The sequence below is a fragment of the Pinus tabuliformis genome, chromosome 4_1 (genome assembly GCF_031772625.1).
Source record: "Pinus tabuliformis cultivar Carrire ecotype Pingquan chromosome 4_1, CPIR1, whole genome shotgun sequence".
Lineage (NCBI taxonomy): Eukaryota > Viridiplantae > Streptophyta > Pinopsida > Pinales > Pinaceae > Pinus > Pinus tabuliformis.
In genome coordinates, this window is record NC_142303.1 from 706,031,753 (window position 1) to 706,054,328 (window position 22,576).

Here is a 22,576-nt window from a genome sequence, read left to right on the forward strand (position 1 = left end):
GGAGGTTCCACCTTGAAGAGGTTGAATTCTAAGGCATTGATCTATCTTTTCTATCTTTTTGTGAGTTGGTTTCATAACATTTGGTATCAGAGATTTGGATTCTAGGGTTTCGCTGCTCCAAATAGGTCATCATGGAATTTTATGTATAACTTTTTTTTCTGCAACGTTTCAGAATCGAAAAAAAAATGAATTTGAGACGAAATCGTGTTGAAGCTCAGGTCCAAATTTCATATCTTGTCTCGCTATATTTTCGGAGATATGATTTGAGGAAGTTAGGGTTTCTGCAAGCTCCAGAATTTCATCTAAAACAGGTCATCGTGGAATGTTCGCTGTAATGCTTTCTCTACGAAGTGTCAGAAGATAAAAAAAACCCATTTAAGGAGAAATCGGTCTAAACCTTGGCTTTGAATTCTAGATCTTGTCTCGCTATATTTTCGGAGATATAATTTGAGGAAGTTAGGGTTTTTGTAGACCCCCGAATTACATTCCAAACAGGTCACCTTGGGAAAATCATTATAACTTTCTCTCTAAGTATCAGATTGAATTTTCATAAGAAGTTGTAGAAAGAGGACGGATTGCAGTTTTTTGGGTACCATTTTTGGAACCTAAGGTTGAAACAGTGACCTGCAGCACATCGTACAAGTTCGATCTACCGAACAAGTCTATACTCAGGTCATCGTGGGCGATTTGGCATAACTCTTCATTGGAGAATCCAATCTTGATCAGACTTGTGGAGTTAGAAATATTACTTAGAGGGTTACCACAGGAAGAAATTTCAAACCTTAAAAATCCAAAATTACAGAAATACATCAGATTCAATATCAATCTCCTACAAAGTGAAAAAAAAGGTGTGTAGTTTTTTTCTAAATTTTTTCATAAACTTGGTTTGAAAAATTAGTTTGAAGGAATTCAAAGGGCATAGTGAAGCATTATTATCGGTAATTGATGCCGTGAAGAAAGAAAATGGAAACACCTAGTAAGCAACCCAAAATATCCAGCATGACTCATGAAGAAGAGGAACAAATGCAACATGATATATCAAAATTACGAGACCAAGTGCAACAAATGTCACTCGCACAAAAAGCAAAAGAATATAGGATGTATGGTTTAAAGAAAGATGTAGAAGCTAAGATGTATGGCGTGGAAGCTAAAATGGAGGGTTTAAAGAAAGGCGTGGAAGCTAAGATGGATGGTTTAAAGAAAGGTGTAGAAGCTAAGATGAATTACGTGGAAGCTAAGATGGACGGCATGGAAGCTAAGATGGATGGCGTGGAAGCTAAGATGGACGATTTGAAGACAGATTTGACAAAGTTTCTACAAGAAATGCTTACTAATGGCCAAAGGGTAGTAAAGGAAACTCATGATGAGAACAAAATAAATGTTAATCATGATTTCATAGACTCTAACGTTGGATCGAAGAACCACCATGCTCCAAAGATCAATGTGAGGAAGTTTGATGGCAAGGATCCCGGAACATGGATACTACAGATGGAGCAATTTTTCGATCTCCATAATGTGCAAAACACACAAAAGGTATGCATTACAACTTTATATTTGGAACCAAATCAGTTTGTATGGTATCGATGGCTTTGCTCTTGTAAACAAATTGTCACTTGGGCTATTTTTACGAATGAAATGATAGCACATTATAAGGATACAAAAAGCAACACTTTTTTTAACCAATTGATAAATGTCAAACAAAAGGGTTCAAGGATGGAGCACATTGAGGACTTACAACAATTGAATATAAGGGTAAAAGATATTCCACAGGAGCATAGGATTGATGTGTTTATAGGGACTTTAAAAGATAACATCCAACATGAGGTTCGCCTTTGGGAACCAGATTCATTGGAGAAGGCATTCAGGTTGGCAAGAAAAGTGGAAAGAAAAATTATGGAAATAAGGAACCCTAACACTCACAATCATAAAGATGGAAGTGTTGCTGCCCCTAGCCATCCACAACCTACAATGTTGACACCACAACAATTGGAAGAAAAAAGAGAAAAAGGGCTTTGTTACAGTTGTGATAGCAAATACACTAAAGGTCATAAGTGTGTCGAGAAGAAATTATTTTACATAGATTGTGAAGAGGAGGAAGAAAAGCAACAAGAAATGTCAAAAGAAGAGGATATACATCAGGAACAAACCCTAGAAAAAGAAGAAATGAATCCGACCATATCTTGTAATGCATTGGATGGGATTACCACTCCTCAAACTATCAAGATAGAAGGTCATATCAAGAGGAAAAAGGTAATAGTGTTGATTGATTCGGGAAATACCGATAATTTTATTCATTGTAAGATAGCCAAGGAATTGAATTGCTTCCTATATCCAGCACCAGAGTGTCAAGTGATGGTTGCAAGTGGAGGAACCATAAATTGCTCAAGAAAGTGCCATAATATCAAGCTATCCATGGGAGAATATGTATTGAATAGCCCAATGCTTTCCATTCCAATGGGTGGTGTTGATGTTGTACTAGGAGTCCAATGGATACAATCCTTGGGTACAATAGCTTTTAATTTTCAAGAACTTTTCATGAAATTCTATGTAGAAGGAAAGGAAGTTGAATTAAGGGGTATCGCAGGGAAACTGGGAAAGATAATCAGCTCTAACAGAATGACAAAGCTTCTAAAGAAAGAACAATGAGGCATAATTGCACAATTATGTTCACTAGAGGTTCCCACATCGAAATCATCCATTTCTCTAGATCTCCAAAAAGTCTTGGACAATCATTCCAAGGTATTTGAGACTCCCAAAGGCCTCCCACCTATTCGTAATCATGAACATGCTATCAATTTGATTCCAGGAAGTGTTCCTCCAAACATCAGGCCTTACAAATATCCCTATGTCCAAAAGAGTGAAATTGAACGTATGGTTGCAGAAATGCTAGAGGATGGTATAATTCAACCTAGTCAAATTTCTTTCTCTGCTCCAGTAGTATTGGTTCACAAGAAGGATGGATCATGGCGCATGTGTCTAGATTATAGGGAGCTCAACAAGTTCACCATTAAAGATAAATGTCCCATTCCTGTCATTGATGAATTATTGGATGAATTGCATGGATCAATTTACTTCACCAAGTTGGCTATTCGTTTAGGATATCATCAAATTAGAATGAAGACTGAAGACATTCCAAAAACAACATTTAGAACTCATGAGGGTAATTATGAATTTTTGGTCATGCCTTTTGGCCTTACTAATGCACCTTCTACATTTCAAGGTTTAATGAATTCCATTTTCAAACCCTTCCTTAGAAAATTTGTGTTAGTATTTTTTGATGATATACTAATCTACAACAAGTCTTGGAAGGATAATGTCCAACATGCTGACATGGTGCTCAAACTATTGGAGGAGAAACAATTATATGAAAAAATATCCAAATGTTTCTTTGGAGTACAAGAGGCAGAATATCTGGTCATATTGTATCTCATGAAGGTGTTAAGGTAGACCCTAGCAAAATTAAAACCATTAAGGAATGGAAAATCCCCACATCCATAAAACATCTACGAGGATTTCTTGGGTTGACAGGGTATTATCGCAAGTTTGTTAAGAATTATGGGAGAATAGAAGCACCTCTAACAACATTATTGAAGAAAGATGCATTCTCATGGACTCCATAAGCAACAAAGGCCTTTGAACATCTTAAAGAGGCAATGTACCAAGCACCAGTCTTAGCTACACCGGACTTCACAAAAACCTTTATTGTGGAATGTGATGCCTCAGGAAATGGAATTGGTGTTGTTTTAATGCAAGAATAAAGACCCATTGCTTTTGAAATTCATCCAATCAAAGGAAAGTATTTACCATCGCAAAATTAGCAGGTAGTGTGACACTTCATCTGGTGAATAGATCATACATGCAGTATGCACTTGAGTGTCTTGAGCCAACTTTATTCAATTGGTGTGAGGCAGTACTTTCTTCATTGAAAGAGAAGCTGAAAAAGGTAAAGAGTGGTAACACAAAGAACTTTAGCTATGGATCACTCTTCATTGCTTTTACCTTAGACAGAATTCCATTGATGCAACCTTAGCATGTAACATTGGGTGTAGCTGGTACCGGAGACACCAACAGGAGGCAGGTGGACCAGCGCGGAGAAATTTTGGGAGGGTAGTTCTCCAGGATTTGGATTTGGCCGAGACACTAGCAGAGTGCACGATCATGTAGAGGGATTAACCCTCGGTATTTCGGATGTCGAAATCGAGGAGTTACCTATGAGGCTGCAGCGCCATACTATTGGTGTTTTTTGCCATTGTATGCGGCTCTGAGCTGTTATCATGAACATCACTAGGTCTACTTAGGATGATTTTTGCATGCATTTTGAGTTTTTAGGTCAAATGACCAAACATGTCTTGGACACAAATTTTGTAAAAACTTTAAAATATCTATGTATTTTTACTTTCAGAGTTTTTATATATGGTTATGTGCAATCCTATTCAACTAATGATGTGGATTGAAAATTTACTTTTACAAGTGTCACAAACGTCTGTTTAACACATAGTTTGCTAATGAATTAGTTAATAAGTTAAAGTTTCTAGAAATATGTTGATATTAAATGTACTCAAAATGTCTTTCCAAAAGAAGAACTCTAAGTAACATACAAAGAATCGTTGGGTTTTGGATGGTATAAATGTTTGTTAGTTACAATACGATGAGTTGTGAGTATAGCCTAATGATGATTCAGCGAATGCCAAGTGAAATGGCATCATAGAGAAGTTTGATCAACACACTATACTCAGCGATATTGTTTGTAGAAAGATCGATACAAATCCCTTGAAAACTCACTAACTCGCCATTTGGAGAAAAAATGGCTCATGCTGCAGAAGATAGGTTCTGCATACTATGACTAGCACCATCGACGTAACCAACAAATGGTTCCAAAGATTCTGACATCTGAAACAAATGCAAAGCAGATTACTTAACCACATAAAAATTCTAAAAGATATACAATGATTAATTAAAGCATATATACAATGATTTTACTACACTCGTATAACCATGCAAATATATCTCGGAATTCATGAAAGAGAGCACGGTAAATATCTAGTTCTGATGGAGAACAATATTTTCCAACATGAATGTTTTCTACAATGTTAGGTTTGGTCGAAATATTGATAGAAATAGTTTCTTCGATATTTGACAAGTTCCTATTGGAATCAACTGTATCTATGAAAACAGAATTCGAAAGGAAATCGACCACTGAAGGGTGATTAAGTTCATTTTAAAAATATTCTATGTGATCTGGAAGATGGGAACACTGATGATAACATTCCCATGGTTCTTCTCTGTCATCATTGATTGGATGATTCCTTCATCAGTAGAAAATATACGTGAAAAAGGATCGGAGGAAGTACCATATTCTAATGAACGATCTACCCATACAATTGACGAAGATGGATTTGGGTTGGCCACACAAGCCCAAAAGATTGATTGCTATGCAAGCTCAATAGGCTTAGTGGCATGATTTCATTACTACTATCAACTTCAGAACTATTGGCAATCTTCCTTAAGTTAGATGAAGTGGAAGATATCATGTTGCAAGTCTCAACTTTTGCCACTTCTGCCATGTTTGATGGTGGTGGTAGTGAAAAAGTACTCGTTAGGGAAGAATCCTTGAAGAGACCTACACCAATGTTTTGAAGAGGTAGTGGGGGTCCGTGAACTAATGGAATGCTTCCAATAGCTTGTGAACTAAAGGCTAAGAAGGCGAGTTGGTCGATAACTGTGATTCCACCCTTATGAGGGAATGCAATCGTACAAAAGTATGTTGAAACCATAGTAGCCATAGCATAAACCGATGGTCTTCTTAGCAAAATGTTGTAGTTAAGGGGTCCATCAACAACCTCAACTTCAACAGTTATTGTTTTGCCTCCTAGTTCGATTTGCAGATTACTCAAGATTCCACAAGGTGTATATGTGCGGCCGTCAAAAGCTTTTAACGTTGTTGGTGAACGTGACAAAGGAGGTGAGCCAAGCGTTTTCTAGCAATTCATAGATAATATAATAGATTCCCACTCGTCAATAATGGTCAGTGAATAGGTCTATTCAAGGCATTTAATTGAATCAGGAATGCTAATTGTGCCGGTAACTGTGGCGTATAACCTGCATGGTTGAAAACCACAATATTGGAATCAGTTGGATCGATTCCACTAATTACTGACAATAAAGCCTGCTTTTGGGAGGGACAATTCTGAAGCACCTCAAGCATTGACATAGCAGAAGGTGATTGAGCCAATTCTTCCATATATTATAATTCTATGCAGCTCAAGTTTGAGGGATAAATGTTGATTTATGTACAACTCCCTTAGGTAGTTTTGTTGTTAACTCTGGTGCAATAGGTGGTGGAATAGGATCAGACGAAGTCAAAGTCGAAGGATTAGGTTGATCAGCCTGGTTATTTGATGATGATGGTCGATTTCCATAATCTTTACTTCGTGTTGACACCAAACTATCAATTTCCAGCTTAGATGTGGATAACATAAGCACTTGGGAAGTGGAAGCATGGTCTGTAGCAACCATATGTGTCTTTGGGTTCGAAAAAGGATCAGTCAACACTGCATATGTATTAGAAGTCTTCAAAGCTTTGAAACTTCAGAGCGGTGAGGACAATCTCGTGTAAAATGCTCATCATTATAGATTAAACATGGGTAACGAGGTTTCCTAGCCGAAGGAGAGGAATCAAATGATTTCTCTTGAGGGGAATTATTTTGTTTCTTCTTGTTTTTCCCCTTCTTCTTGCTTCCTGGTTGTTTTTCATTCTTGCCTTTGTCAGATGGCATAGCATTGATTTTGGAAGCAAGAGTGTTATTAGATGCATTTAAATTTTGATTGGAAATGGCAAGTGTTTGACCAGATGGTCTACCTACCATTTGTGTGCTCGAAGAAACAATCACACCGTCACCGGCATGAGAGCCCTTACTCGATGGTGGTGGAGGAACAGTGAAATCTAGTTGGGGTGCATTCAGGATCTTGTCATAGAGCGTGCCAGATTGTGTATAAATCAAGTCAAAATATTGGGCACGAGTGATTACTTTCTCTTCAGTGACAACTCCACCTTTCGCCACATCCTCGGTGATAAATGGAAACAAGGATTTTATAAACCACTCAGCTAAGAGCTGATCAGGAACATAAGTTTTAACCATTCGATGACGACAATGCCACTCATGAATATGATCAGAGATATGAGTAGCGGTAGTCTGTTTTAAGTTAGTTAATAGTTCCGTTCTAGTTTCATATCATATGGGTAACTAGAAGTGGGTTAAAAATGTGGTAGCCAAGGTTGTAAAGTTATCAAAAGAGGCTCTTGGTTACTCAATGTACCACTTCGCAACTGGACCAGTAAGCGTTCTTTGGAAAAGACGTAGTCTAACATAATCATCATTCAAGGAGTTTGATGAACACCATAAATGAAAAGTCATGACATGGTTGGAAGAGTCTTCTCCAGGGTTTCCATTGAATTTCGGAATATCAGAAGGTAACTTATGAGGAATCACTCACCACCAAGGTGCATAAACAATTGGCTCATTGGTGAGTTGATTTAGATCTAGTAACTCAAGTGTTGCAACGAAAGGCAACTGTCTATTGAGGTCAGGTTGAGCATATCCCGGGTATGATGGGATTGCCTGGGCAATTGGCCTTTGCATACCAGCATAAGGCATCTGTTGTCGGTAACCTTGATATGGGTAAGTTTTTTGTTGAGCACCAGGGTACATTTGATGTTGTCCAAACCCAGCATAGGCTTGTTGACCAGGACCTGGGTAAACTTGTTGTTGACCAAACCCAGCAAAGGCTTGTTAACCAAGTCCAAGATGAGGTTGGTATTGTTGGAATTGTTGTTGTTGATATTGGGGCTGCCAAGGTTGTTGAAGCAACTATTGTTGTTGTTGATACAATGGTTGTTGATTTAACAGTTGTTTCCCACCAATGTAAGCTTGACCAGGTTGTGAATACACTAAACCAGTGTAAATCTGAGTCATTCCAGTAAAAGGTAAACTAGCCTAAGGTTGTTGGACTCCAGGAACAAGTGGTTGTTGTAAAACTACCTAAGAAGTATGAAGTTGTACACCTGAAACCTGGGGATATGAGGCTGAAGGACTAGCTTGTACAAGTTGAGATACAACAATGTGGGCTTGTGACTGTAGTAAGGTGTAACAAAAGGCATTCTAGGTATCAATGCGACAGATTACATAGGTTGTGATGGATACACAAGCCTAGGTTGAACGGGCATTGTTGGTTTCCACTAATAGACATTCATTCCAGGCTGACCTAAAGACGATGGCATACCGACATACGAATGGAGGATAAGGAGATTGTGCATATTGCTCTCCATATGGGGGTAGTCCAGTTTAAAGCGAATACATAGGACGGTAACCAGATGAACCAGCTTGATATTGAATTGATGGGTCTAGCTGTTTGGTATCCGTTAATGAGGAACCAGATAAAATTCTTGTAGAGGACATTGGTGAAGACCAAGGACTAGAAGCAACACCTGAGTGGGTTCCAGATAAATATTGGTAACCCGATGGGATGGACAGAACATCATAAAAATGTGACTTAGGTGTCGTAGTAAACATCGAAGAGGTTGTGACAGAAGATTCTACTATAGATGTAATAGATGGTACAGTTTGGGATGTTGACTCTGCCATAGTCAAATGTCCAAATAAATCTCCTAACGAATCAACGGGCGTCTGAAAGTAATCAAGATCAAAAGGAGCAGTAAAATGAGGAGTATGAGGATACAGATAAAGTCTAGTTCCAAAATGGAATGGAGTTCTCGGTGATTCTACCTTAGGTTCCTCTTCTATTAAAATCAAACCATGTGAAAGGATTTCACCGTTAGGTTTGTAATAGATTTCCAGTATTTGTTCCCGAGATAAAGAGGAAGTCTCGACAGTTACGGATATTTGAGGATGTACCGGTTGATATTCTTTTGATATGGTAACAACTTTTGATTGTTCAACCTCAAGATCCAAATGTTCTGGTAAAAGAACAGGTTCAGGTCGGGCTTCGTGAACAAATCCTGGTTCAAAAGTAACTTATGATTGAATAGTGATAGGTTCAGGATCAACTTCTGGTTGAATAGATTTAGGTTCAGAAGTGATTTCTTGTTGAACAACTTCAGGTTGGGAATCAACTTGTTGTTGAACAAGTTGGGTTTCGTTTCACTAGATTTAGTTCTAGTCTTCTCAGGTAATTATGGAGATTCCACTTTAGTAACAGATGTACCAGTCACCGTAGGAGTAACTGGGGTCACAGTAATTATCGATATAGGTGTTTCTAGTAATTCAGGTGAAGAACCAGATGTTTGTGAAGTACTGGATCCAGTCAAATGATGTTATGTTCTTGACCTATGAGAAGATACCAGAATACTAAATATGCGAAGAAATATACCCAGAACACAAAACAATAAGAAATAATAGTAGGTATTTTATTTTTCAGAAAGGAAATCAATGTTCACTTGCCTCTTCGAGGGGGCAACCTCCAACAGAGCTAGGCTCAATTACAAAATAAGACACGATGCTCCTCAAGGGGAGTCTCTATCCTTTATATAGGATTCATACATGCAATACCATGGGTCAATACCACGGTTCTTATTAATACCATCTATCTAATACCATGGCCCATTTGCAACTAATTATGGTCCCTTCTTTAAATGCAAGTCAACCACTTACAATTATTAATATTGGCTTTATTGACTCTTTAACTAACTCTAACTATGACACGACCTTATTACATAAATAATGGGGTAGGGTTGGACCCTAACATGCCCTCCCCCATAAAAATAGCCTTGTCCTCAAGGATGAAGCTGCGGAAACTACTAAAGAACAGTGGCTGGTTCCCATGTCGCATCTTCTAGAGAGGTGTCTTTCCACTTGACGAGGACTTCCTTGATCGTGCGGCTATGCAGGTGTTGTTCTTGCGTGTCAAGAACCTGTTTAGGTTGGAGCCAGATTGAACCTTCTTCATCCAATTCTGGTAGACTGGATTGAATTTTTCAATGGTTCCCAACCAATTTCTTGAGGCATGAGACATGGAAGACGGGATGGATTTTTGTAGTGGGTGGCAAGACTAGCTTGTAGGCTACTTCTCTAATGCGATGAAGTATTTGATATGGTCCACAGAATTTTGGAGATAATTTCTGACAACCCTTGTTTTTGAGTGATGTTTGCTTATATGGTTGTAGTCTCAAGAATGCCTAATCCCCTTCTTGAAATTTACGCTCTGAACGATGTTGGTCTACCTGTTGCTTCATGCAATTTTGAGCTTGATGGAGATTCTCTTTGAGGTGGGCCAACATGGTTGCATGGTTCTGTACGATTTGATCCACTGCTTTACCTTCGAGCATCCCTGGATATAAGAAGTAGGTGAAGGAGGGAGTTGACCGTAAACTACTTCATATGGAGTCATTTTGGTGGTAGCATGATAGTTAGTATTATACTACCATTCAACTAAAGGTAACCACTGTACCCATAGATGTTGCTTTTCTAAAGTGAAACACTTGAGGTAGGTCTCTAGAAATTTGTTGACTGCTTCAGTTTGACCATCAGTTTGGGGATGATAGGAAGTACTGAGTTGTAGTTGGGTAGCTTATATCCTGAAGAGTTCCTGCCAAAAGTTACTGGTGAAGATTGGGTCATGATCAGACACAATGGAAGTGGACATGCCATGCAATTTGAAGATCTGGTCCATGAAAGATTGAGCCACCAAAGCTAGTGTAAAAGGGTGGGGTAGGGCGCAAAAATGAGCATACTTAGAAAGTCTGTCCACAACCACCATGATGAATGACTTGTTGCGTGACTTCGGAAGACTTGTAATGAAATCCATAGAAACCTCTGTCCAGGTTGAGGAAGTGATGGGAAATGGTTGTAATGTGCCTAGGGATTTGACTATTTCTCCTTTGTGGCGCTGACACACATCACACTTAGCTACAAAAGTAAGAATGTCCTTTTTCATGCCTGTCCAGAAGAATGAACATTAAGTGCGAGCATAAGTCTTTTGAAAGCCTGAATGGCCTGCAGTAGGAGATGAGTGCAACTCTGCCAAAAGGCAACTTTTGAGGGTGGATGTTGGTGATATCACTACTTTGTCCTTGTAGTGAAGGATATCATCCTGCCAAGAGTAGCCTGCTGTGGAATTTGGATCCGCCTGCAATTTATTAATGAGTTGGGAGAGAAAAGGATGTGAAAACCATTCCTTGCAAGCCTCTTCAATCCACTCTGGAATGGGAAGAGAGATTGCTAGCAGGGTGCTTTCTTCCTCAAATTGGCGTGATAAAGCATCCACTATGACATTTTCACACCCTTTCTTATAAATTATCTCATAATCATATCCCAACATTTTGGATAGCCATTTATTTTGTTGTGGCGAGGATAGGCGTTGCTCCAAAAAATATTTAAGGCTTTGATGGTCTGTGCAGATTTGGAAACGCCACCCCAATAAGTATGGTCGTCAGGTATCCACTGCATGTAAGATGGCCATCATCTCCTTCTCATAGGTAGATTGTCCCAGATTTGTCCCACTTAATTGTTGGCTAGTGAAGGCCAAGGGTCGACCTTCCTGCATTAAGATAGCCCCAATACCCGTACCTGAAGCATCACATTCAATCACAAAAGATTTGGTGAAGTCGGGTAGTGCCAATACGGGAGTGGAACACATGGCATGTTTGAGAGCTATAAATGCCCGTTGTGCTTCATCATTCTAGAGGAATGAATTTTTCTTGAGAAGGTGAGTGAGGGGTCTAGAAATGCAACCATAATTGCGAACAAATTTGTGATAGTAGCTGGTGAGACCCAAAAATCCTCTCAAGCTCTTCAAGGTCTTTGGTTGAGGCAAATCCTGCATTACCTGGATCTTTTTGGGATCCACCCTGACACCTTCACACCCCACAATGTGGCCCAAATACTCAACTTCTTCCATGCCTAAAGAGAACTTGGACAATTTGACAAACAATTTATGCTTCCGATGCAATTGCAAGAGTAGATCTACATGTTGAAGATGTTTTTCCCAGGTGAGGTTGTAGATGAGGATGTCATAAAAGAAAACAAGGACAAATTTCCTGAGATATGGTTTGAGCAGGTGATTCATGAGGCTCTGAAAAGTGGATGGGGCATTACAGAGGCCAAATGGCATGACCAAGAATTCATAATGGTCTTCATGAGTTCGGAAAGCAGTCTTTGGAATGTCTACTTCTTTCATGCAAATTTGGTGATAGCCTGAGTGAAGGTCAAGCTTAGTAAAGAATTAAGCCCCATTTAGTTCATCCAGCAAATCATCAACAACTGGGATGGGAAATTTATCTTTGATTGTTAGCTTGTTGAGGGCCCTGAAGTTTGGACACATACGCCATTCCCCATCTTTTTTTAGCACCATGACCACAGGCGATGAATAACGACTAATGCTAGGATGAATGACACCGGCTTCTAGGAGTTCCTTGATGACTTTTTCAATTTCATTCTTTTGGGTGAAAGGATATCTATATGGGCAGACATTTGGTGGTTGTGCCCCTGGGACCAAAGTAATGCTATGATCATGTTCCCCTCTCAAGGGTGGAAGCTCATGAGGCTTGTCAAAGACCTGCAGATGGTTGTTTAAGACAGATTGCGTCTCAGGATGAATATGAAGGGGAGTGGATTCGAAGGCCTGGATGGCATTAAATTGGGCTATAACTCCATGGTGGCCCTTTTTTAACAATTTTTCCATCCTATGCAAGCTGATGATAGAAGGATCACCTGCCTGGAGTTCGTGGAGGGTATGTGTGTAGTTATTATGTTTAAATCTCATATGTAACTCTTGGAAATCCATTGTGATTGGGCCAAGTGTGCAGAGCCATTCAACACCGAAGATAATGTCACACCCACCCATGTTGATGGAAAACATGTGGGTCTTTAGGTGATAATCCCCCATTTGAAGTTTGAAATTTTCACAGTGGCCTTCACATTTCATTGTCCCCCCATCAACAATCTAGACATGGAAATCAGAGACTGCTCTGACAAAACAATGAACTGCTTCAGTGAATCTTTGATGGATAAATTTATGCGTATGGCCACTATCGATCAAGACTACTACAGGGCGATGCTTAATAAAACCTCCGATTTTGAGAGTTTGGGGAGAAGAAATTCCTACCAAAGCATGAAGCGAGATAACTGGTTCTTTAGGTGTAGCTGGGAGCTCATTGTCCGGCTGGTTGTCCTCATCTTCCTTCTCTAGTCCCTCAAATGGTGGAGCTTCCTCAGATGAACTGTGATCAGTAGCATCAATTTGAAAGAATTTGGGTTCCTTGCCTTTATGCCCTGGGGAGTATTTCTCATCACAGTAGTAACACAATCCTTGCTTTCTTCTTTCCGCCATTTCCATTGGGTAGTGGTTGGGGGTCCCTTGGCTATGAAATTTGGACGAGTTGACTGGGCCGCTAATGTGCTTTCTACTTCACGAGTTATCTTGCAAGCTGCCAGCCATGAGACTGGGTGTTGTAGTCGTACGTGGGCTTGTATGGCGTCTTTGAGGCCACTGACAAAACATTCCAAGTTGAATTCATCTGCTAGACCTCTTGTGTGGAAGGCTAATGCTTCAAAGGCTTTAATATATTCTTGCACTGTGCCTGTTTGTCGGAGCTTAGTAAGATGACCCAAAAAGTTAGATTCATGGTGAAAGTGATCAGAAAGGGCTTTTGAGAATATCTGCCAAGTCATTGGCATTGCATAGCAGCATTTATGCCACTGCCACCATTGCCATCTTTCTTGGTCCAAGTACAGGCTTCCCACACTTAGCTTAGTCGCATCATCTCTGATGTGATTCAATGTGAAATATTGCTCCATTTGTGCTAGCCATATGGCCGGATGAGAGCCATCAAATTTATACATGTCTAGCTTGGGTGGTCGAGGCTGGGACTATTGGTGGTTTCCATAGATGTGAAGAGAATGGCTAGATTCACCCTCAAGGTTTTCATTAAAATCATATGCCTCTTATTGTTCCCCCAACTTTCCCTTCATGATTGTGTCATTTAAGGTTTGGATCTGCTTCGCTAATGCCTCCAACTTTTGTTCAAGGGTGTCTATCTTCTCATTGGCCATAGCTTGAGCTTTGGTTTGTACCATGCACAGATCCATTGCACTTGTCATTACTGTGAAAAAACATTTGGGACCACTTGAAATTTTGATGCTAACAAGTGAATGGTACCACCTTGCTTAGCCCATCGACCTGATTCTTATGGGCTGAGTCTCCTATAAGTATCCCAGGAATACTGTAGTAGCTGATTCCCAGAAAATTTAATTCTGCCCAATGTCCTACGAGAAACACGCCTAGGTATAGGAGCCACACAAATAGTCAGATCTATCGGCGAAACCCTCAACTGTAGAGTATGAGTACGAATGTGGCAGTGATTAAACTCCTGCTACTAGATCTGAATGGCGGATCTAATTGTTGCAACTGCTACAGAACCCAAACTGCTGGATCTGATAGATCTGATTGGTGGATCTGATAGATCTGAATGGCGGATCTGATATCTTTGAATGGCAGAATTGATTGTTGCGGCTACAACAGAACCCAATCTGCTAGATTTGATCTCGAAAAGATGATGCATAATCTAGAGAGAGACAAGGGAACTATGGTCTGAAGGAGTGTCAGGTGCTATAGATTGCAATATACATAAGGGTCCGATAGTAGTACTCAGCCCAATCTTTTAGGGCATTAACCAAGGAGGATCAACTGTATCCTCAACTGTACAACCCGACTACCCTATCATATGCGCGAGTAATCTCCCCGAGTGTTGTTCTCGGTGTACTGTAGCAGCAAGACGACCGACGGTTTATCTATGGTGAGGTTTCAAAAGAGTCTAGGGGGCTTCCAATATACCCAGAGGGTACTTGGAAGACAGTCCGTGCGCGGTTCTGTCTAATGTGTTACTACTCGAAGGGGTACCCACAGGGGTTACAAGGGAGTCCAACAAGCGTGACCACCTCTTGTATTTCCTACATGCATGCCTCCCCAAATCCATAGGTTTATGCACTCAACGACAGATCCCGTGGTTTAAAGATGTCGGAACACGTCTCTAGCCAAAAAAAAAAATCTGCTAAAAATGGAGATCCCATCAGCCCTGGAAAGTGCTTTGATACCACTTGTTATGATCTTGACCTGCGAGAAGATACCAGAATACCAAATATGTGAAGAAATATACCTAGAACACAGAACAATAAGAAATAATAGCAGGTGTTTTATTATTTAGAAAGGAAAGAAATGTTCACTTGCCTCTTCGAGGGGGCAACCTCTAATAGAGCTAGGCTCAATTACAAAATAAGACACAACGCTCCTCAAGGGGAGCCTCTATCCTTTATATAGGATTCGTACATTCAATACCATAGGTCAGTACCATGGTTCTTATTAATACCATCGATCTAATACCATGGCCCATTTGCAACTAACTATGGTCCCTTCTTTAAATGCGGATCAACCACTTACAATTATTAATATGGGCTTTATTGACTCTTTAACTAACTCTAACTATGACTCAACCTTATTACATAAATAAGGGGGTTAGGGTTGGACCCTAATAAATGAGATCACTTCGACCAGATAGGCATAGCTTCGGGTGGTAAAGGCGGTTTACCTGCTGCTCTCTGTGAACGACGGGGTAAGGGTTGATCTTCCTCCACGATTGCTGATTGATTTTATTACAAAATAGAAATAAACAATAAGGGGTAAACAAAATAGAAATTGAGGCAATGTGCCAAGCACTGGTCTTATTTATGTCAGAGTTAAAAAGCTTTATTGTGGAATGGGATGCCTCATGAAATGGAATTGGTGTTGTTTTAATGCAAGAAGGAAGACCCATTGCTTTTGAAAGTCGTCCAATCAAAGGAAAGTATTTACACAAAGCTATTTATTAGAAGGAAATGTTGGTAATACTACATGCACTTAAGAAATGACAACCTTACCTAATGGAAAGGCACTTCAAGGTAAAAATAGATCATGATAGTCTTAAATAATTTTTAGAACAAAGATTATCTTCAGAAGAACAACAAAACTGGGTCACAAAGATGTTGGGTTATGACTTTGAAATCATCTACAAAAAATGGAAGAAAAATGTTGTTACATATGAATTCTCCAGAAAGGATGAGGATGTGGAAGAATTGCTTTGTGCCATTTCTATTATCCAACCAGATTGGATAACTGAAGCAAGAGATGAATGGAAGAATGACGAATATGTGTGGGCACTCATTCAAAAGTTGCAGCAAGATCATAGTACATATGATACATTCAGCTGGAATAATGATTCATTATGGTACAATGATTGCTTGTACCTTTGTAAGAGTTCCCAACCCAAACAAAATATTCTTCAGGAATTGCACACTTCTCCCTTAGGAGGGCACTTGGTATTTTTAAAAACTTACCACAGGGTTAAGAAAGCATTTTTTGGGGGATGGCCTAAAATATAATATTCAAAAGTTTGTGGTAGAATGTTTGGTTTGGCAACAAAATAAAGTTGATATAATTAAGACCCCGAGTCTGTTACAACCTTTATCCATTCCAAGTCAACATGAGGTTTCAATGGATTTTATCACAGGTTTACCCAAGTTCGAAGGAAAGAGTTTCATCATGGTGGTAGTTGATATAATTACCAAGTATGCACACTTTTGTGCATTATCTCATCCATTTAAATCCAATGCAGTTGCTACTGCATTTATGGAAACAATTCAAAAGCTATATGGAAACCCAAATATTATCTTAAATGACAAAGATCCTATTTTCACTGTAAAATTTTGGACGAAATTATTTTCTTGTCTGGGACTCAATTAGCTCATAGCTCATCTTATCATCCTCAATCGGATGGGAAAACTGAGATAGTGAACAAATGTTTTGAAGAATATCTTTTTTGTTTTGTATCTGATAAACAAACACAATGGGTCAAGTGGTTACCTATGGCTGAATGGTGGTATAACACTTCCTTCCATAATGCAGCAAAAATAACCCCATTTATGGCACTTTATAGATATCTTCCATAGTCCATCACATCATCTTTACGAGAAAATTCTAAGGTTCAAGTAGTGGAAGATCACATCGAGCATCAACAACAAGTTCTCCAACTCTTAAAGGATAACCTCACTTTGGCATAGAATAGAATGAAACAACTTGAAAATCAACATCATGTAGGAATTTACAGGGTAAGTTCCTCAGATAGAACACCAAAGGACACCGCTCACAAATAGATCACAGATCAATACACCAATATTCTTGACGTGGTTAAAACCCTCAAAGAGGGAAACAGTCCACGGTCTGAGCCAACGCGACCACTTCAGGCAATTTATTAATAAAAGAATGAAAATTTACATAAGATTCTTTCATGAATGGTTACCCTACAAATGGCCCTCCATGCTCTTTAAATAGAGATCATGGACCAATCGGGTGTTAAGCCACTGATCAAGTGTCGATAATACCGAGGAGAGAATGGACCGTCGGATCACTACATATCGTGACTGTCGGATTGTAAGTTACAAAAATACATAGTAAAGAAACACACTTTACCTAACTCTACACTAGACCAAGTTATACTTAACTATTTCCTATGTGTCGGAATATCCTAACATCCCCCCTTAACAACAACTTGGTATAGGATTGAAGGATGTACAAATATGAAACAATAGGAGAAGGAAGGAGGCATTACAGCCTATCCCCCCTTAGTGACAACTTCCTGAACTCCAACCATAAATTGAAGTTTAGTAAATTTCGCCTCTGTGAGAGCCTTTGTAAAGATGTCTGCAACTTGATCATATGTTGAACAATATTGCACTTCAAGAACATGGTCATGAATAAGCTTTCTGATGAAGTGCATGTGTAGTTCAATGTGTTTGTTGTGCTGATGTTGGACTGGATCTTTGCATAGTTGAATGGCACTTTGATTATCATACCAAAGTGTAGTCGGATGTTGCTGCTGAAAGCCAAACTTTGACAAGATTTGACAAAGCCACAGGGCTTCCTTACTAGCTTCTACGGCACCACGATACTCTACTTCTGCTGAAGAAAGAGAAATGGCACTTTGTTTCTTGCAAGCCCATGTAATAGGTCCTGAACCAAGAGTGAACACATAACCTGTAGTAGACTTTTGATCATCAGGGTCACTAGCCCAATTGGAATCAGTGAAACCAACCAATAGAGGAGATGCTTCTGCATTGTAATGAATCCCAAACTGAACTGTACCTCGAACATAACAAAGTATTCTTTTAGCTACTTTCCAATGACTTTCATGTGGGTTTTGCATAAATCAAGCAATAAGGCCAACATCAAAGGAAAGGTCAGGACGAGTATGGGTTAGATACACAAGTTTTCCTACAAGTTGACAGTATAAGGTAGCATAAACTTCAGGGGAAGTACAAGTGACTAAAAGTTTAGCTCCAGACTGAAAGGGAGAAGGGGCTAGTTTACAGTATTCCATGTGAAAATGGCGTAGAATATCACAGGCATACTTGGACTGGGAAAGGGAAATACCTTCCTTGGATTGCAAGACTTGAAGACCAAGAAAATATTGCAAGTGTCCTAAGTCATTCATTTCAAACTTATTTTTAAGTCTGAACTTCACATGGTTTATAAGGTTGGGATCACTACCAATAAGGATAAGATCATTAACATAAAGAACAAGAATGATAAGAGACTTGCCCACTTTCTTGGTGTAGACAGTATTGTCATAATGACACCTAGAAAAGCCAGTTCCTAAAACAAAGCTATCCATTTTGGCATACCAAGCCCAAGGGGCTTGCTTGAGACCATAAAGGTATTTCTTAAGCTAACATACAAGGCTGGAGTCTGTTTGTATAAAGCTAGTAGGTTGTTCCATATAGATTTCTTCATGAAAGTTCCCATGCAAGAAGGTAGATTTATCATCCATCTGATGGAATTCCCTTTGAAAGAGGCAAAAAGGGAAAGAACAAGATGGATAGAGTTCATTTTGGCAACAGGGGAGAAGGTTTTAGTATAGTCAATGCCTTCAACTTGTGAAAAACCCTTAGCAACAAGACGAACGACAAGGGTTGGTCTTGAATAAGTTGGATCTTGTACCAATTATTGGAAACACTGAGAGGGGGGTGAATTGATATTTCTTTTAGTTACTATATTATGTCAGTTAAGATTCTTATCACAAATTAAACCAGAACAAAATAAATAAAAAATAATAATTTTATTGATGAAAATAGTGAGGACTGCAATCCTCTTTTACAAAAACTCAAGCTCCAACTTGTACAACAAAATATCTGACTACTTCAAGGCTCCAACCTCGAACAAATCGAAGCACCAGCTTGGTCAAAATGTGAACTCCAATCCTCTCAAAAAATCCAAGCACCAACTTGGTCAAAATGAGGACTTTAATCCTCTCAACAAATCAAAATGAGGACTCCAATCCTCCTAGGCTCCAACCTTTCCAAATAGACTTCAAAATACAACTTCTGCAAGATGTCTCCAAAATAAGTTTCAAATGAGATTCAAAAATATAATACAAGTCTTCAAGTAAGGCTTCAAGTCTACTTCAAACACCTCAAGAACTGCTTCAAGAATTGGTTCAAAGTCTACCTCAAAGAAGGGTTGAAGAGTTGCTCCAAATAGTCTTCAAAATCTGGTATAAGGTTACTTCAAAGTCTCGTTCTAGTTATGCTTCCTGAAAAACTAGCTCCAAAGGTCTGCTCCAAAGTTTCTAACATTTCCTTCAGGAGGTCTCCACCGTTTGCTTTATTTATGCTCTCATGTTCAACTCAGATAATCACCACAGGTCTGAATAAAGTCATAAAGAGAAGGATCCATCTTTGTTTTTCTACAGGTTGAGGTCTATAGCTATACCACATGTCAAATATTGTCACAAAGAGCCAAATTATAGATATTACAAAGGGATGAATTACAGAGATTGCAGAGGGCCAAATTACAGAGATTACATAGGACCAAAAACTATCTCAAATGTGCTTCTAAAGGATGGAAGTTTACTCCCATATTTGGATTGAAATCTACTCTAGAATATGATTGAAAACCTCCAATAGTATTTAGCCAAGAACATAGATAAAATTCAATAAATATGCCTTGAATTTCCTTCAATATTCATGAGATATAAACCATATATCTCTTACTTCAGACCGAATTCTTCTTGTCTCGAGATTGCAGAGGGCCAAATTACAGAGATTACATAGGACCAAAAACTATCTCAAATGTGCTTCTAAAGGATGGAAGTTTACTCCTATATTTGGATTGAAATCTACTCTAGAATATGATTGAAAACCTCCAATAGTATTTAGCCAAGAACATAGATAAAATTCAGTAAATATGCCTTGAATTTCCTTCAAGATTCATGAGATATAAACCATATATCTCTTACTTCAGACCGAATTCTTCTTGTCTCTTGCTTCCTTGACCGAATTGGATGAGAGAATGGAGACATGTTCTCTATTTATATTAGTCAAACCATACTTGAATCATCGTGTCTTTTGGAAGGAGGGCCAACTTATGTTTATGTAGGCTAACTTGTCCCAAGAGGAAAAATATGGATTTCCTAAATTGTAAATTTGAATTCTCTTTAATGAGGAGGAGTTAGGTGTTGTGGGGAAAAATTCCTATGCAGGACGATCCTATCCACCTAAGGCGTGATAGTGCCATAGCAACAAACGAATGCAGCTACTTCAGTTTCTTCCTTTATGAAATATGAAAGAGAGGAGATTGGTAGACTTACAGTTATCTTTCGGTTGTCCCTCGATCTAAATCCTCTCCTCTTTTGCTCCCACGAGATCACAAGAGAACAACTACCTGTGACAAGAGAACAGCTACATGCAACAAGAGGAGGACACAATACAAAGGCAAATATACATATTCATAAATGATTCAGGATTAGAAGTAAATCAAATACACTAATGCAAATTATACAATAAACACCAGCATATAGGAAAGAACCAAGAAGCTTTATTGATTGATAAACAAGGTTCAGGAAGAGATACAACCCATAGGGTTCCAACCTAGCATCTCCTTCCCAGCAGAATGGAATTCCTTCTTCAGCCCCTTTCAAAGCATAAGCACCCAATGATCCAACCACAAACCAACAACAATTCTTTGCAATTACAATCCCGCCTCCTTAGACCTCATGAGAGAGATCTATATATAGGAATTTTGGAGAAAGGATGAGTCAGCTTGAGGCTTGCATGGAGCTAACTAGTGTCCTCTCCCACTTCTGTTCTTGAGTCCACTTGGAGGTTCTTGCTTCCACTTGGAGATTTGGAACCTCTTACTCATCACCAGTCGCATTCCCTGATCCAAGTGTCATTTTGGAAGCTTCCTGGGCATTGACACCTTGAGAAATGAGTCTGCCACTTGTCCAGTTATGCTCAGCGCAGGTAGCCTTCTTTTCAGTTGACATTCAACGCAGGTAGACAGTGGAACAGTTGACATTCAGCGCAAATGCTCAGTGGAGCAGTTGACATGATCTAGAATTGCCTTGTTTTTGAGTGTTTTCAGGTGGAGAACTTTTGTAAACTGCTGTGGTTTGCTGGCCTTGTTCCTCTAGGGGTAGGAACAACATGTTTAGGGACTTTGGATCCCTTGATTATTGACATTTCATGCTCAGTGATGCAAGGCACAAAAATGTCTATAACATTAGGAGGCAAGTAAATATTCATTGGAAAGCTCTTGAAGTCTTCTTCAAGCCTATGTAATTATATTCCTGAGTTGGTGTTTCCTTTTACACCAATAACAAATATTTGTCGTACACCATCTATTTGTCGATGGAATGTTGTAGATCTCTTCAACTTTGTGTCCATATTATCCGACAATGTAGTCTAGAATGCACTGAGAAATATTGTGTCCTTGTCTAAAATGATACCCCTTAGTATCCCAAAGTGCACCTAGACTTGTCCAAAAAACAAGTTTGTTTCTTCTTGCCCACTGATGGTCTTTTTATAAATCATCAGAACACACACCTTAAAAACGTTTCAACTATCATGAACATGTAGACATGTTCCTTCCTATTTTTTGGTAAACCTACCACAAAGTCCATGGAAATGCTTTCCCAAGGATGAGTGAGTATAAGTAAGGGATGATATAGAATCTGTTTCCTATTGTTAGGCTTGCTGGTACAACAAAACATGCATCCTCTTATGAATCTAGCTACCTACTCTTGCATCTTGGGTCAATACAAATACCTCAACAAGTTGGGCACGATCTTCCCTACACCAAAGTGCCCTACAACTTTGGAGGTGTGATCCTCTCTAATCAGTTGCCATTTCTCACCTTTAAGAACACATAGCTTATCCAGCATGTAGAGTAACCCATCCTAGAGATGGTATTCAATGGTGCTATCGTTATCGTGCACATGAATATGACTCTACAACTACTAAAATACCTCCTTGAAGTCCTCATCTTCTAAATATGCCTCTTTGTATGCATCATGGGTGAATGACTTCATGTGCATAAGAGTCCCCAAAGTTGTCGTCTTTGATGTGGGTGGCCTTGAAATGATGTTGGCCAACTTGTTCGTGATCCCCTTCATGTACTTAATCACTAAATGAAACTACTATAGAAACCCCATCCATTCATAATTCCTGATCTATTGTAGCTTACTCTGGGCTTG